A 17728-nucleotide genomic window follows, 5' to 3' on the forward strand; every position below is an offset into this window, starting at 1 on the left:
GCTTCTGCTTTATCGCCTCCAGATGGACTTTCCATTGAATGAAGAGTTGCCCCCCTTTTTTTATTTATTTGAGAAAGAGGCAGAGAGAAAGAAAAAGAGAGAGAGAAAGAACGGGTGCACCAGGGCCTCCAGTCACTGAAAATGAACTCCAGGTGCATGTGCTACCTTGTGCATCTGGCATATGTGGGTCCTGGGGAATTGAACCTGGGTCCTTCCACTTTGTAGGCAAGTGCCTTAACCATTAAGCTATCTCTCCATCCCCGCTTATATTTTTTTGGTCATACTAGGTGATCCTTGAGCTCCAGTGGTTCTCCTATTCCCCCTCCCCCTCCCACAGGACTGGCGTTACAAGTGTGCATGACCACACCCAAATCTTTACGTGGGTGTTCAGGATTGAACTCAGACCTTGCTTGCATGGCAAGTGCTCTTCCTCACTGAATCATCTCCCCAACCCTTCAATCTGTGTTTTGTGAATAAATAAATTTCTTCTTCATTGATACTCATCAGGTGTCTAAAAAAAGTTTGTTGCAGTCAGGTTCGCATTGCTGGTAGAAATCACCCAACCAAGAGCAGCTTGTGGGAAAAAAAGGAGGCTTATTTTGGCTTACAGGCTTGAGGGGAAGCTCCACGACGGCAGGGAAAACGATGGCGTGAGCAGAGGGTGGGCATCACCCCCTGGCCAACATCAGATGGACCATAGCAACAGGCGAGTGTGCCAAACACTGGCAAGGGGAAGCTGGCTATGACACCCATAAGCCCTCTCCCAACAATACACTGCTTCCTGGAGGTGTTAATTCCCTAATCTCCGTCAACTGGGAACCTAGCATTCAGAACACCTGAGTTTATGGGGGGCACCTGCATCAAATTACCACGGTCTTCAAGGGCAAAACCCCAAACTCCTCCAGTGGCTCCTGACGACATTACACGTGCGCTGCTCCCCTTCTGTTCACTGTCACGAAGGAGGGTGGCGACTGAGACGCTTAGAGATGATGCCTTTTAGGAGAAAAGGTCTAGAGCAGGAAATGTCATTGTGCACTCCGGGGTGGGGAGGTAGACAGCGGCGACAAGAGAAGGACGGTGACAGTGGGAGGGAAGGAAAGTTAGGATGAGCGGGAGAGTGTTTTGTATCAGCAACATTTTGGTTCAATCACAGATCATCCTCAGCCAGGCTCTGTGACTGTGGCTCCACCTCTCCCATTCTGCTAAATCGCAGCAGTATTGTCTGTCAGCAAAGACATCTTTTTGAGGCAACTATGATAGCTTTCTATAGAATGGTAGACACTGCTAGTTTCCTTAAAAACACGTATTCCTTCCCTGATTTCTCTTGAACAGAATTTCATTTTAAAATTTTATTTATTTGTTGGAGAGAGAGAAAGGAGAGAGAGAGAGAGAATAGGCATGCCAGGGCCTCCAGCCACTGCAAAGGAACTCCAGACACATGTGCCCTGTTGTGCATCTGGCTTATGTGGGTACTGGGGAATTGAACCTGGGTACTTAGGCTCTGCTAGCAAGGGCCTTAACTGCTAAGCTATCTTTCCAGCCCCCCCCCCCAGAATCCCATTTCTTAAAGTTTATTTGTTTATTTGCAAGCAGAGAGGGTTAGAAGAGAGACAGAGAGAATAGGCACACCAGCGCCCCCAGCCACTGCAAGCAGCCTCTGGATTCATGCGTCATTTTGTGCATCAGGCTTTACATGTGTACTGGGGAATCAAACTCAGGTTGTTCAGATTTTTATTTATTTATTTATTTTATTAACAAGTTCCACGATTGTAAACAATATCCCATGGTAATGCCCTCTCTCCCTCACCTTCCCCTTTGGAACTCCATTCTCCATCATATCCCCTCCCCATCTCAATCAGTCTCTCTTTTATTTTGATGTCATGGTCTTTTCCTCCTCTTATGATGGTCTTGTGTAGGTAGTGTCAGGCACTGTGAGGTCATGGATATCCAGGCCATTCTGTGTCTGGAGGAGCACGTTGTAAGCAGTCCTACCCTTCCTTTGGCTCTTACATTCTTTCCGCCACCTCTTCCGCAATGGACCCTGAGCCTTGGAAGGTGTGATAGAGATATTGCAGTGCTGAGCACTCCGGTCACTTCTTCCCAGCACCATGATGGCTTCTGAGTCATCACAAGGTCACTGCCATCTGAAAAGAGAAGGTTTTCTTCCATCTTCCAAAACAGTAATAAGGTGGTGGGAGTTTCCAAAGATGTTGAGGCTTTGGAGGCGCCACCACGGAGGGGTTAAGGCAGTTTCCTCAGGACTAGGCTAGCTCCTCTGGCTGCGGCCTCCCTGCACTCTTGCTTCCTTTCTCATTATGTGGGTGCACACACACATCTTGCATTTCCCTCTTGCACAGGCATGCCATTTTATGACAGATCTTAGGGACTGGGATGGTGAGATGGCTCAGCAGCTAAGAGCACTTCCTATGCAAGCATGGTGGGCCTGAGGAGACCCAAGAGAGTGCTTGAGTTTGATTCCCCAGGAATCATATCAACAGCAGGATGTGGCCACATGCAACTGTCACCCCAGTCCCATAGTGGAGCAAGGACCAAGAATTATCAGGGCTTGCAGAAGAAAAAAAAAAAAGTCCAGAAAACCCTGGAAACAGTAAGAAACCTTGGCTCAAATTAGAACAGTGGAAAGCAATGGAGAGGGATGCCGACGTTCCACTCTGGGCACTCCAGGCGAGCCCCCCTGGCTGTGGGTGATTGCACAAGGTGCTGCATGGGGCACACTCATACATATATGACCCCCCCCCAATGCACACAAATATTCAAGCAAGGAAAAAGAATCTAAGGATCTTTGCTAGAGGCCATCATACCTTGGGCTTTCAGCCTCCATCTGTGAAGTAAATAGACGCCTTTATTTGCAAGTCACAGCCTCAGGTATTTCCTTGCATAGGTTCTGCATTAGTTACCTGCATGTTGTTGTGACCACAGTGCCCCCAAATACAAAAGAACCCCACAAGTTAAGGAAGGAGTTATTTATTTGGCTCTGTTTCAGAGGGTTTTAATCCATCACGACAGGGGAAGTAGGTAGGAGCAGCTCAGATCATGGAGGGAATACCTGAAAAAGGCTATTCACATCATGGTGGACTAGGAAGAACAGAAAAAGGTCAGAACCAGGGCTCAGGAAGACCTTCAAAGACTCTTTTCTTTCTTTCTTTTTTGGTTTTTCGAGATAGGGTCTCACTCTAGCCCAGGCTGACCTGGAATTCACTATGTAGTCTCAGGGTGGCCTTGAACTCACGGCGATCCTCCTACCTCTGCCTCCCGAGTGCTGGGATTAAAGGTGTGTGCCACTATGCTCAGCTTCTTCTTCTTCTTTTTAAAATCTGAGACAGAGAGAAGGAGGTGAGAGAGAGTGAGGATGGGTACGCCAGGTCCTCTGGCCATTGCAAACAAACTCCAGACATGTGCGTCACCATATGCATCTGGTGTATGTGGGACCTGGAGAATCGAATCTGGGTCATTAGGCTCTGCAAGCTTGCACCTTAACTGCCAAGCCATCTCTCAAGCCCCAAAGGCTCATTTTTAGTGACCTCCTTTCTTCAATGATATCCTATTGCCTAATGGTTCCACAGCCACCACCATACTCCTTGGGGAAAAAAAATAGCGCCACCAGCTTGGGCAGAAGCATTCAGGACATGAGCCTGTGGGGGACAATTCAGATCCCAATCACAACAGCAGCAAGTATAGCAACATGACATAGACTAAAGATCTCTTTGAGGGTGGTGACATAAGTTCCTTCACCTTGGAAAGCAGTGGGCCAGATTCCTGTTGCAGAGTCTGGTGTCTATGTGTGAGAAAGTGATGGGTGGAGCTGTCACAACTTGTAAAGAACCACAAGAGGAGCAGACTCAAAAGCATAAGCCAAACACCAAGGATGGTAGAAAAATAACACAATTTGTTTGAGTTCTTGATGTTGGGACTCCTCCATATTAGCCAAATCTGGACATTCTCTCCCCTTTTAATTTTAATTAATTTTCTTAAATTTTTTTATTTTTATTTATTTATTTATTTATTTGAGAGACAGAAGGAAAGAGGTAGATAGATAGATAGATAGAGAGAGAGAGAGAGAGAGAGAGAGAGAGAAAGAGAGAGAGAGAATGAATGTGCCAGGGCCTCCAGCCACTGTAAACTAACTCCAGATGCATGCACCCCCCCAGTGCATCTGGCTAAAATGGGTCCTGGGGAATCGAGCCTCGAACTGGGGTCCTAAGGCTTCACAGGCAAGCACTTAACTGCTAAGCCATTTCTCTAGCCCTTTAATTAATTTTTCATATAAAAATTATTTATTTATTTATTGGAGAGAGAGAGAGAGAGAGTGAGTGAGTGAAAGGAGATAGAGAGCAGAGAGAAAGTGTGCATGCACCAGGGCCTCCATCCAGTGACTGTAAATGAACTCCAGATGCATGAACCCCCTTGTACATTGGGCTTATGTGGGTACTTGGGAATTGAACCTGGGTCCTTAGGCTTCGCAGGCAAGTGCTTTAACCACTAAGCCATCTCTCCAGCCCTTTATTATTATAATTATTATTATAAACTTTGTATATGTTGGTACCATCATTTCCCTCCTCCCTGCCCCCTCCACTGAGGGCCCTCTTCACTTGGATTGCTGGTACTCACCATGGGGTGTGGGCTATGCATTATGAGAGCAGCAGTCAGTCATTGGGGGACAATGTCGTTGCTTATTCCCTCCCTTTCTGTGGCTCTTACATTCTTTCCATCCCCTCTTCTGCAAAATTCCTTGGTGGGTGTGTTTTAAGTCTACTTTAGAGTTGAGCTCTCGGCAGCTTCTGGATTTCTGGTTTGGTGCACTGTGAGTGTCCTCAGCGTCTGTCTCCATCGCCCTGGCGCAGGCTGTCAGGCTCGCCATGGAAGCAGCGCTCTTGCTCATCTCTAGTTCCTCTGTGGTTTCACTAGGGACCTGGCTGCTGTGTGAGGGGTGGTTCATCTCCTGACAGGGAGTCAGCTGCCTGGTCTTGTCTTGTTGATAGATTTTGGTTGTCCTCGGTTCTCACTGCTTCCTGAAAAAGAAAAACAGATTCTCCAGTGTGGAGTAAGATCAGGATAGTTTAAAGGGGATACACATTGTTCATTTGGAGAGATTTTTATGGCTGTAGCTTCACTTTTGCGCAAAGACTAGTGGAAGCTTCTCATTGGAGTCTATAATCTTTATCTGTATGGGATTCTGACTTGGTTCCCGGTTCCTGTTATGGGTTCTTTTCCACTGAGTGGATCTCATAGCTAATCAGAGAACCATTGGTTACTCACCTAGGCTGTGTGCCACTATTGCACAGGTGTGTACGTCTTGTCAGGCTGGTTGCTTTCATGCGCAGGGTTCCCTGCTTGCTCACAACATGGTTGGCCATTTCCCCCCAGCAGTTCCTGTCGTGCTTTTCAGCACTACATGGGCTATCTGGGAACCAGATTCTTGCAGCCGCCCTTTTGAAAATAATACCATTATTATTATTATTAGTGAGAGAACGTGAAAGAGAGAAGGAGAGGAACCATGGAACACTGACTTCTATGTGCCTGCTTGAACTCCCGCTAGCTGTGATTATTCACATCAGGCACCTTCCCTCCCCAAAGATACATAAGCAGTTAAGATTTTGGGGGACACTTTGTTCAGTGTTGCAGCCGAATTGTATGTGGTCCGTGCTCCTGTAAGTAACCCCATTTAAACCCATTGGTTGACGAGGCTAGGCTTGGGTGGAATCATTTCTTTGGTCTGTCATTGGGTGAAAAGACATCTACTCATCTAAAAGGAGAACACAGGAAGAGGGATATGGATGGAGAGAGAGAAGAAGAAATGGAAAATGAGGGGAAGAGAGAGATAACTGCCTTTTTAAAAAGATTTTTTAAACTTTTATTTATTTATTAGAGACAGAGAGAGGGAGAGAGGGAGAGGGAGAGGGAGAGAGAGAGGGAGGAAGGGAGGGAGAATGGGCACCTCAGGGCCTTTACCACTGCAAATGAACTCCAGACGCATGAGCCACCATATGCATCTGGCTTATGTGAGACATGAAGAATTGAACCTGGGTCCTTAGGCTTCACAGACAAGCGCCTTAACTGCTAAGCCATCTCTCCAGCTCTCTTTTTTTTTTTTTTGGTTTTTCGAGGTAGGGTCTCACTCTAGCTCAGGCTGACCTGGAATTCACTATGTAGTCTCAGGGTGGCCTCGAACTCTTGGCGATCCTCCTACCTCTGCCTCCCGAGTGCTGGGATTAAAGGCGTGCGCCACCACGCCCGGCTCCAGCTCTCTTTTTGATATCTGCCTTTAAAATGGCATAAGAGGTTCAGTTCCCCAGGACTCATGTAAGCCAGGTGCACATGGTGGCGCATGTGTCTGGAGTTCGTTTGCAGTGGCTAGAGACCCTGGCATGCCCATTCTCTCTCTTTCTCTAAATAAATAAATAAATAAACAAAGTAAGACATATAAAGACAAGCATGGAGCAGCGTACAAACAAAAACAAAAGATTTCAACAATTATAGAGGTACATCCAAATGACAGAAGACTCTACTAACAGAGCTTGTGATGACCAAAGCTAGAACAATTTGAACAGTGAAATTGTTAAAGCAATATTTGAACCCAAGCCGACGTATATATTAATTTATATCAATACACACATGGTTGAGTAAATAAACGAATAAAGAAATGCATGAGCCCAGGCGTTCAAGGACAGCCTGGGCTGCAAAGTAAGACCCTAGTTCAAAAATAAAAATAAAAAACTTTTCAAGTATGAAGGAGATAAAATTAGAACAATCTCATGTACAATTTATGTTGACATTCTTTCCTCGTTTGCATGGGCGTGTGTGGTGTGTATGTGTGTGTGTGTGTGGTGTGTATGTGTGTGGTGTGGGCACATTAGTGTGTGGATGCGTGCATGTGTGTGTGCGTGATTGAGGAGGCCAGGGCTTGACATCAAGTGTCTCCCTTGATCTCTCTCCACCTTAGTTACTGCGGCAAGCTCTCTTACTTGAACTCAGTGCTCACCAATTTGGCTGGTCTAGCTAGCCGACTTGCCCCAGGGATCCCCTGTCTCCACCTCAACATCCTGGGGATATAAGCGGGCTGCCATACCCACTCGGCATTTACACGGGATCTGGGGCTCTGAAGTCCCGTCCTCACGTGTTCATGGCAAGCACCTTATCCACTGAGCCATCTCCCCAGCCTCTGACACTTTTTTTTTTTTTTAAAAAAAAACATTTTATTTATTTATTTGAGGGCTGGAGATGGCTTAGTGGTTAAGGCACTTGCCTGCCTTAAGCCAAAGGACCTAGGTTCGATTCCCCAGGACCCACGTAAGCCAGACGCACAAGATGGCGCGTGCATCTGGAGTTTGTTTGCAGAGGCTGGATGTCCCAGCGTGCCCATTCTCTATCTCTCTCCTTCTGTCTGAGTCTGTCTTTCTCAAATAAATAAATAAAAATACAATACTAAAATAAATTAAAAATATTTTGTTTATTTATTTGAGAGAGAGAGAGAGAAAGAGAGGTAGAGAAAGGGAGAGAGAAAGAATGAGTGCACCAGGGACTCTAGCCACTGCAAACAAACTCTAGGCATGTGCAACCCCTTGTGCATCCGGCTTACGTGGGTACTGGGGAATTGAACCTGGGTCCTTAGGCTTTGCAGGTTAGTGCCTTGACTGCTAATCCATCTCTCCAGCCCATGATATTCTTTTTTTAAAATTAAAAATAATTTATTTATTTATTTGCAAGGAAGGAGAGAGAGAGGGAGAGAAGAGAGACTGACAAAGAGAATGGGTGTACAAGGGCCTCCAGCTACTGCAAATGAACTCCAGGTGCATATGTCACTTTATGGATCTGGCTTTATGTGGGTACTGGGGAATTGAACCCAGGTTGTTAGGCTTTGCAAGCAAGCACCTTAACCACTGAGAAATCTTTCTAGCCCTCCCCCAGTGATAACTTTTTTTTTCTTTCTTTTTTTCTCAAAGAAGAGGGCAGGCTCAACAATGAAGATCTGCAAGGAGCTGCCCCCTCTTCTTTTTATTTTTATTTTAAAAATTATTTTATTTGGGGAAAGTGCTAACAAAAGTGCAGCTGCAAAATACAGACAAGTGCAACAATTGCTTGTTATCTCTCTCTTTTAAAATATTTTTAAAATTTATTTGCAAGCAAAGAGAAATAGAGAGACAGAGAAAACGGGCATGCCAAGGCCTCTAGCCACTGCAAGCAAACGAACTCCAGATTCATGCACCTCTTTGTGCATCTGGCTTTACGTGGGTACTGGGGACTTGAACCTGGATCATTAAGCTTTGCAGGCAAGTGCCTCAACCACTGGGCCATCTCTTCAGCCCCTACTTGTTCTCACTGAATGTGAAAGAACAGGTGGGTTCACAGCAGGAGGGCATTCAAGAGCGTCTCCTAAGTTATTTTTAGAAAACAAGAGCATTAAAATGCAGCAGGAAAATTTCTCCATCAAGCAATTCTCACAACTTGACTTCAGCTTGTCTTGTGGGTTACCAGCCCCTCCCTTTTAGTGGGAAAGTGTTACTTATTACTGCAAACCAATTTTGCCACTGCAGTAAACACCTTAGAACATAGTTTTGAATCCATCTGTCTGTCTTCAAAGCTCTTGTCCCCTCCTCCCCGCTTCTTGATTTGACAGAAGTTCCTCAGTCACCGGAGCAGTGGACTCCATATCCTCCAGTTTTTGGTCCTCCAAGTATGGGAGGTGTTAGAGATCAGGAGTGAGAGAGCTACACAGCATGGACATCGGAACCCAGGGCTCCTCTGGGGCCACAGCGGTAGTGAGCCCAGTGCTTGAAGGATCACTCCCAGTTCCAAGGCCCCTGATAGGTCAAGTGATGCTTTTGGTGCATAGCACCATCTGAGGAGCAGGCCCTGATATTCTTTCTTTAAAGAGGAGAAATGTAAATTTCCCACTTCTTTCACATTGTGTCAGTGCGGGTTCATGACAGGAACAGAACTGATGGAATGACTGTGTATTAAGAAGGGGATGTACAGGTGGGCTGGAGAGATGGCTTAGCAGTTAAGCACTTGCCTGTGAAGCCTAAGGACCCCGGTTCGAGGCTCGATTCCCCAGGACCCACGTTAGCCAGATGCACAAGGGGGCGCACGCGTCTGGAGTTCGTTTTCAGAGGCTGGAAGCCCTGGCGCGCCCATTCTCTCTCTCTCTCTCTGCCTCTTTCTCTCTCTCAAATAAATAATAAAAACAAACAAAGAAGGGCATGCATGGGATTAGTTTACAAGATACAGGCTGAACAGTAGCTGTCAACAAACAGACTGGAAAGTTGAAGGATCCAGAAGCTGCTCAGTCTATGAGAATAAATGTAGGTTGAGGCATGAGAGGACCCAGTAGCTTTTCAGTCCATGAGAAGATAGGCTGAGGAATCGCAGGACTTGGTTACGCCTAGCCCATAAGGCCAAACAAATGGTAGAAGTCTGCACAAACTAGCGGCAAGGGGAGCTGGGTAGAATCCACCACAAACAAGCAGCATGGGCAGCAGGACAAAATGTGAAAGGCCTTGGAATTCTCTTGGTGCTTCCTTATAAGCAGATCTCCAAAGGAAGGGCTGCCCCTTGGGCAGGGGAGAAGGGATTTCCTCTCAATTAAGTTTGCCTGAATGCCCTCACAGACCCACCTAAGTGGCCCATTTCTCATTCCATTCCTAATCTCATCAAGTTAACACCAGTGTATAACCATCACAAACCCACCCCTAGCACTTCCCTTGTCATTGCTGGGATCAAACACCCAGCCAGAAAGAAGCAGCTTATGGAAGGAAATGGTTTATTTTGGGCTATGGTTTTGAGGGGACATGGCATCATGGTGGTTGCATTGCAGGAGCAGACAGCTGGGCATCACATCCTCACAGCAGCCGGGAGGAAGTAGAGGGAGTGAATTCTCTCGCACTGGCAAGCAGGGCTGGACTACAAAAATCTCAAGGTCTGTCCCCTCTCCCCAGGGACACAGCAAGATCCCAGCTTCTAAAGGCTCTGCCAGCTGGGGATTGGGTATGAGGTTTAATCACAAATGCATGAAACTATAGGGGACATTTCACATTTAAGCCACCACGTATGTGGGCTGTCCCCTTATGAGTTCCCCATTCTGAGTTCATGGCCCAGAGAGTTTTTACTGTGGAGTTTTTATCATGGAGAAACCTGACCACGTACACCTCAGCCTGTTGTCAGGGTTACCATGGACAGTGGTAAGCTGTTGTCAGGGTTACCATGGACAGTGGTAAGCTGTGTTGAAATGCTCCTCTGACGTGATGTGAAGAGAAGGACATTTTATCTTTCTGCTCTTCCTTCCCTAAACCCATGGCTCTACCTTGTTATGAAACAAACATCATACACACACCAAATTAAGGCACATCCAAAAATCTTCTTCATTGCACTTCTTAAAACTGTCAAGGTCACCCTCAAAACAAGGAAATTTCAAGGAACTGCCATAGCCAAGTATCACCTAAGGAGAAAAACAGTGGCCAAATGTAATGTGATCTCCTGGTGTTGCCGCTTTTGAGAGGGTTGGAGCTTTTCTTGGTTCTGAGTGGGCTTAGCTTGGGTATAGAGCTCTGGACATCCAATGGTCACTAAAACTCCCCAAGCCAGTGGCTCACAGGTTCTTCATTCTCCCAGTTGTATAGAACAAGGGTAGAAAGAGGGTAGAAAGAAAATATAAGCAAGATTTATTGGAAAGAGAGAAAACAGAGCTGCCTGTAGAGAAGGGGGAGGGACACAAAGAGTTGTTGGCACTTGGGACTACAGTGACTTTAGAGGTTTACAATGAATCTGAGTGATGACTCATATGGAAATTAGGTATAGATCGTGATTGGTCTTTGATTGGTGAAGAGGTATGGTGAGATCACACGGTCTCCATAGAGCTGCAAAGATCCCAGGGCAACAACTCTGAGAACTAAGGTGCACTTGGAAAACCTATATCACTTGATTTCAACCTTATTAAAGTTACAGCAGTCAAGATACAGTGTGGTGTTAGCACACAGATAGACAAACAGATAAATAGAATAGGCTAGAAAGTCTCGAAATAGATCTTTGGGAAAAATGGTAAAATGCACATTAATGGAGAGAGGACAGTTTTCTTAATACATGTGCTGAAGTAAGTGTACGCCCACATGAAGAAATATATACTTCAATCAACACTTTATGTCATGTACAAAAATAACTCAGTGGATAATATACCTAAGTGTCAAATGTAAGATCAAAACTTTTCAAATAAAATATAAGAGGAGGGCTGGGGAGATGGCTCAGAAGTTAAAAGCATTTTCTTGCAAACCTTGCAGCAGAGGTTCAATTCCCCATTACCCATGTGTTGCAGTCAGGTTTGCATTGCTGGTAGAAATCACCCAACCAAGAGCAGCTTGTGGGAAAAAAAGAGGTTTATTTTGGCTTACAGGCTTGAGGGGAAGCTCCATGATGGCAGGGAAAACGATGGCATGAGCAGAGGGTGGACATCACTCCCTGGCCAACATTTGGTGGACAACAGGAACAGGAGAGTGTGCCAAACACTGGCAAGGGGACGCTGGCTATAATACCCTTAAGCCTGCCCCCAACAATACACTGCCTCCAGGAGGCATTAATTCCCAAATCTCCATCAGCTGGGAATCTAGCATTCAGAACACCTAAGTTTATGGTGGACACCTGAGTCAAGCCACCACACCATGTAATGCCGGGTAGACAATGTGGTGCATGCATCTGGAGCTCATTTGCAGTGGCAAGAAGCCCAGCTGTGCCCACGCTCACTCTCTCTCCCCACCTCTCTCTGTTTACAAATAGATAATAAATAAAAATATATAATGGAAAAATTTTGTGACATCGGGGTTAAGAAAAATGAATAGAGGGCTGGAGAGATTTCTCAGCAGTTAAGGCATAAAGTGGTACATGTGTCTGGAGTTCATTTGCAGCTGGAGGCCCTGGTGTGCCCATTCTCTCTGCCTGTCCCTCTTTATCTCTTTCTACTTGCAAAATAAATAAATAAATAAGTAAATAAATAAATAAATAAATAAATAACATATTTAAAAAATGAATAGAAACAACACCAGAAGCATAATCCATAAAATCAATAAATTTAAATTCATCAAAATTTAGAACTTTTGCTCTTCATAAATTCCTGCAGAAGAATGACAAGTCAAAGACAGGGACAGGATGGTTTCAAAGCATAGATCTGAAAAGGACTGACATATTGGATATGTGATGAATGCTCAAACTTTAATCAGAAAATAAACACATTTTGATGTGAATATATTTTTATTGAGAATTTTAATAATAAACCTATTTTAAAAACTAGTAAAATATCTGAGCAGACACATTGTCCAAATTGGTGCGTGTTTGGTAAATAAGCATGTGAAAATATGTTCAGCATCATTTGTCTTTAGAGAAATGTAAATAAAACCATAATAAGACCTCACACTGTACTTACTATATTGCTCAAAAGAAAAGGCTTGACCACACCAAGCGCTGATGAAATTGTGATGTAATTAAAACTCTCCAGTACTGATGGTGAGAATGTAAAATGGCATGACTGCATTGGAAAGCAGTTGAACAATTTCTAAAAATTTAATATATGTCTACAATATGATTTAACCATTCCATCCCTTATGCCTTACACCAAAGAAATTAGAGCATATGTCCATATCAAGTCTCCACATGAATAGTCATATCTATTGTACTTTTAAACAATAGACAAGACCATAAACATATAGATGGCTAAACAAAATGCAGATATAGTGGTAAAATGGTACATATTGCACAATAAGAGGAAAGGACTGCTGAACTGTCACATGCAATCTAGTCACTATGAAATAGAAACCAGCCAAACTATTATATATAATATGATTTTAATTTTTATAAAATTCTAGAAAAGAACCCTAAAGTAACCTACAGTAAGAGAGAGGTATTTAAATGGGTTGAACAGGGTGGAGAGGAAGAAAGTTAGACATGAGGAAACTTGCACATCAAATTACACATTAAGTATACACATTTCCTTTTATGTCAGTTACAGCTCAACACATTCTATCCTTAGGAAATAATTACAGATATCATAAATTCATATTTATAGGGATGGTCACTACAGAAATATTTACCATAAATATCAGAAGCAGATTAAATGTCCAATAACAGAAGGGTATAAAGCAAAATGTTTTTCAACATTATAAAAATAAGTGTTATACATTTATGTAATGTGAGATTTGCGATAAACTTTTACTGACCCAGGAAATGGCACACAACATGAAGAGAAACAAAATATAAGACCTTGAAGTATAATTAGAATTCAGCCACCTTCTTCCCTCTTGCCCATTTGGAGACAGAATTCTTCCAGGGGACACAGTAAATTATCTATGTGCAGTAATGGTACAGAAAATTTTTGTATTTTTATGTTTTTACCTCTCCCCCAGTTTCAGCAAATTTTATAACCACAATAATTAACATGTTTATCCAGAAAATGACTGTTTTTTCTTTGTTTTTTTTTTTTTTTTTTTTTTTTGAGGTAGGGTTTTATTCTAGCTCAGGGTGGTCTGGAATTTATGAAGTAATCTCAGGGTGGCCTCGAACTCATGGCCATCCACCTACCTCTGCCTCCCAAGTGCTGGGATTAAAGGTGTGTGCCACCACGCCAGGCTTATGACTTATTTTCTTAAGGACAGAATTATCCAGATGGGTGAAAACATAGATTCAGGAGACATCAGCTCGTGTGCTTTTACTCTTGCTCTCATACATTGCTGCGCATGTGTGCACATGTGTGTGTTTGGTCTATGCACTCGTTTATGGTTGGTTACATTTTTGGTCATGATGGTTTGTTCCCTTCTTATAGGTGGGATGTATTGTCAGACTCAGCCACGTGACTTGCATTAGCCAATGGAATGTGGGGTTACACGATTGAAGCCACGTCAGATCAGAAGCGGTACACCACAAACACGGAGACTGCCTTGGCCACTTGTGCTGTATGTAGTTAGCTTCTCTTTGCTGGGACAAAAAACCTGACCAAGGGCTGGAAGGATGGCTTAGTGGTTAAGGCGTTTGCCTGCAAAGCCAAAGAACCCAGGTTCGATTCCCCAGGACCAAGATGCACAAGGGGGCGCATGCGTCTGGAGTTCATTTGCAGTGGCAGAGCAGAGGCTGGGCATCACTTCTTGTCACAGCAGCTGATGGAAAGCAGCAAGAGAGCGAGCTGATTTCTGGCAAGCGGGAGCTGGGCTGTAACATCACAAGGCTCCTCTCCAGTAACAGCCGCACCCCAGCAAGGCTCCACCTCTCAAACTGCCACCAGCTGGAGACCAAGCATTCTGAGCACAGGAGGTTATGGGGTACCCCTGGTTTAGAGCTCAGAGTGAGACACACGGGGCAGACCTGGAGACATCTGCCACCTGGAACAGAGCCACAGTTTACCTGTGTACCCTTCAACAAAACAAGAAAGAGAAACAAAGGCTTGATGTTGGAAGGATCTAGGATTTGTGCATTGATTATTACTTAGGAAAAAAAAAACTGATCAAAGCATGCTGATTTTAGCTGGGTATAATGGCACATGCTTTTAATCCCAGCACAGGGTAGGCAGAGGTAGGAGGATCACTGTGAGTTCGAGGTCACCCTGAGACCACATAGGGAATTCCAGGTCAGCTTGGGCTAGAGCAAGACCCAACCTTGAAAAAAAAATGCTGATTTTATAGTTTTTAAGATATCATAAGGCACAGCATAGCAAGCATTGATGACATAATGTTCTGAATCATTTAGAAGGTGAAGAGACACTTGTGTCCTAGATTAGATTCCACATCCTGGGGTGGAGGTGAATGGATGGAGCTTGGGTACCTGCAGCTGGTGTTAGGAAATGCTTGATGCTGTCTTTAAAAGTCACCACTGGGCTGGAGAGATGGCTTAGCGGTTAAGCGCTTGCCTGTGAAGCCTAAGGACCCCGGTTCGAGGCTCGGTTCCCCAGGTCCCACGTTAGCCAGATGCACAAGGGGGCGCACGCGTCTGGAGTTTGTTTGCAGAGGCTGGAAGCCCTGGTGCGCCCATTCTCTCTCTCTCCCTCTATCTGTCTTTCCCTCTGTGTCTGTCGCTCTCAAATAAATAAAATAAAATAAAATAAAATAAAATAAAATAAAATAAAATAAAATAAAATAAAAAGAGAAAAAAAAGTCACCACTGTGGGAGAAAACAAAACCAGAGCTTTGAAAATGGGGTGGTGGAGCAAGAGTTGGGGTGAAGTGGCGGAGTTGCATGCAGGCGGGAGGGAAAGGAGGAACGCAACTGTGCACACGGGCCACGAAAGTCACAGGCTGGAGAGGAAGGGAGAAGCCGAGGAAAACGCGGATGTGTGGTCTGGGTGGTGAAGAGATGCTCGTCACCTGAGCTAGGCACTCCTTCTTCTCAAAGACGACCCTAGTAGACTTCTTCCTCGGGCACTGCTTTCCTGCTTTCCCAGCCCGGAAGAGGAAAAGACCCTGATGTGGGTTTTCATGAAAGTGGTGCAGTTCTAGGTGCCCAGGGGCCCACGTGGACCGTGTGAACCATGCTCCTTTTTTTTTTTTTTTTTTGTTTTTGAGGTAGGGTCTCACTCTAGCCCAGGCTGACCTGGAATTCACTATGTAATCTAGGGTGGCCTCGAACTCACAGTGATCCTCCTACCTCTGCCTCCCAAGTGCTGGGATTAAAGGCGTGTGCCACCACGCCTGGCTTCCATGCTCCTTTTTATTCAAGGAAGGGATTTCATTGAGGTTGTATAGTGTATGTGGCTTTTCCCCCTGGGGGCTTCCCTCTGACTTTTCCTTTCTTCTCAACCTGGGGGTTTCTAACCCTCAGCTCGGCAATTTCCTCTTCTGTGTGCATTGCTACTCCCGGGTGATATACCAGTGCCTTCAATTTCCTCCCCTTTCCTTCTCTCCTTTCTTCCTTCCTTCCCTCCTCCCTCCCTCCCTCTTTTCCTCCCTCCCTTCTTTCCTTCCTTCCTTCCTTCCCTTCCCTTCCCTTCCTTCCCTACCTTCCTTTCCTTCCCTTCCTTCCTTTTCTTCCCTTCCTTCCTTTTCTTCCCTTCCTTCCTTTCCTTCCCTTCCCTTCCCTCCCCTCCCCTCCCCTCCCCTCCCTTTCCTTCCTTCCTTCCTTCCTTCCTTCCTTCCTTCCTTCCTTCCTTCCTTCCCTTTTCCCTTTCCCTTCCCTTCCCCTTCCCCTCCCCCTCCCTTCCCTTCCCTTCCCTTTCCCCTTCCCTTCCCTTCCCTTCCCTTCCCTTCCCTTCCCTTCCCTTCCCTTCCCTTCCCTTCCCTTCCCTTCCCTTCCCTTCCCCTTCCCTTCCCCTTCCCCTTCCCCTTCCTTTCTTCCTTCCTTCCCTTTTCCCTTTCCCTTTCCCTTCCCTCCCCCTTCCCCTTCCCTCCCCCTTCCCCCTCCCCCTTTCCCTTCCCTTCCCTTCCCTTCCCTTCCCCTCCCTTTCCCTTCCCTTCCCTTCCCTTCCCCTTCCCCTTCCTTCCTTCCTTCCCTTTTCCCTTTCCCTTTCCCTTTCCCTTCCCCTTCCCTCCCCCTTCCCCTTCCCTCCCCCTCCCCCTCCCTCCCTCCCTTCTTCCCCCCTCCCTCCCTCCCCCCTCCCTCCCTCCCTCCCTCCCTCCCTCCCTCCCTCCCTCCCTCTCTCCCTTCCTTCCTTCCTTCCTTCCTTCCTTCCTTCCTTCCTTCCTTCCTTCCTTCCTTCCTTCCTTCCTTCCTTCTGTTGCAGTCAGATTTGCATTGCTGGTAGAGATCACACAACTAAGAGCAGCTTCTGGGAAAAAGAGGTTTATTTTGGCTCACAGGCTCAAAGGGGAAGCTCCACAATGGCAGGGGAAACGATGGCATGAGCAGAGGGTGGACATCACTTCCTGGCCCACATAAGGTGGACAACAGGAACAGGAGAGTGTGCCAAGCACTGGCATGGGGAAACTGGCTATAACACCCATAAGCCCGCCCCAACAATACACTCCCTTCAGGAGGCTTTAATTTCCAATTGACATCAGCTGGGGAATCTACAGCCAGAACATCTAAGTTCATGAGAGACACCTGAATCAAACCACCACATTCCGCCCCAGCCCACATAAACTGATATCCATACAAAAATACAATGCATTCAGTCCAACTTTAAAAGTCCCCATAGTTTTTATCAATTCCAGTGACTTTCATACATCCCCATAGTCCAAGGTTTTTTAACCAAGCCATAATACCAAAAAAATCCCCCCAAAACCCATAATGGCACAGAATAAACATTCACACTGCAGAAGATGGCACTGGGCATAGGAAAGAAACATTCAGCCAATTCAAGGTTTAAAACAACCAGGGCAAACATCAAACTGTAACTAAAAGTCCAACAACTCTAGCCAGTGACAAATCTCCAAGTCCAATAATTCTAACCAGCAACAAGTCTGTGGCATTCCAATTCCACCCCTCCAGCTAGGCTACTCACAGTTCTGGAAAACTTCATTGGGGTTGGCAGCTTTCCTTAGCAGCCATCTCATGGTCCCAGCATCTCCACTGGGTCTCCACTGCAAGCCACGGTTCATCCTCATTGCTCCTTGGGGTTTCCATGTAGGCATCCAGCAAACCTGCTTCACACTGCCCATGGCCATTTCCAAAACACAAGACCGTGTTGCAACTCAATGACTCTCTCTTTTCTGCATTTCTTATACTCCACAATACCAGGGAGGGTGCCCATTTGTTAATCCAGGGGGGAATAAAGCAGACTTTGAAGAACAGGACACTCCTTGAGCACTCA

Source organism: Jaculus jaculus, chromosome 5, assembly GCF_020740685.1.
Source record: "Jaculus jaculus isolate mJacJac1 chromosome 5, mJacJac1.mat.Y.cur, whole genome shotgun sequence".
Classification (NCBI taxonomy): domain Eukaryota; kingdom Metazoa; phylum Chordata; class Mammalia; order Rodentia; family Dipodidae; genus Jaculus; species Jaculus jaculus.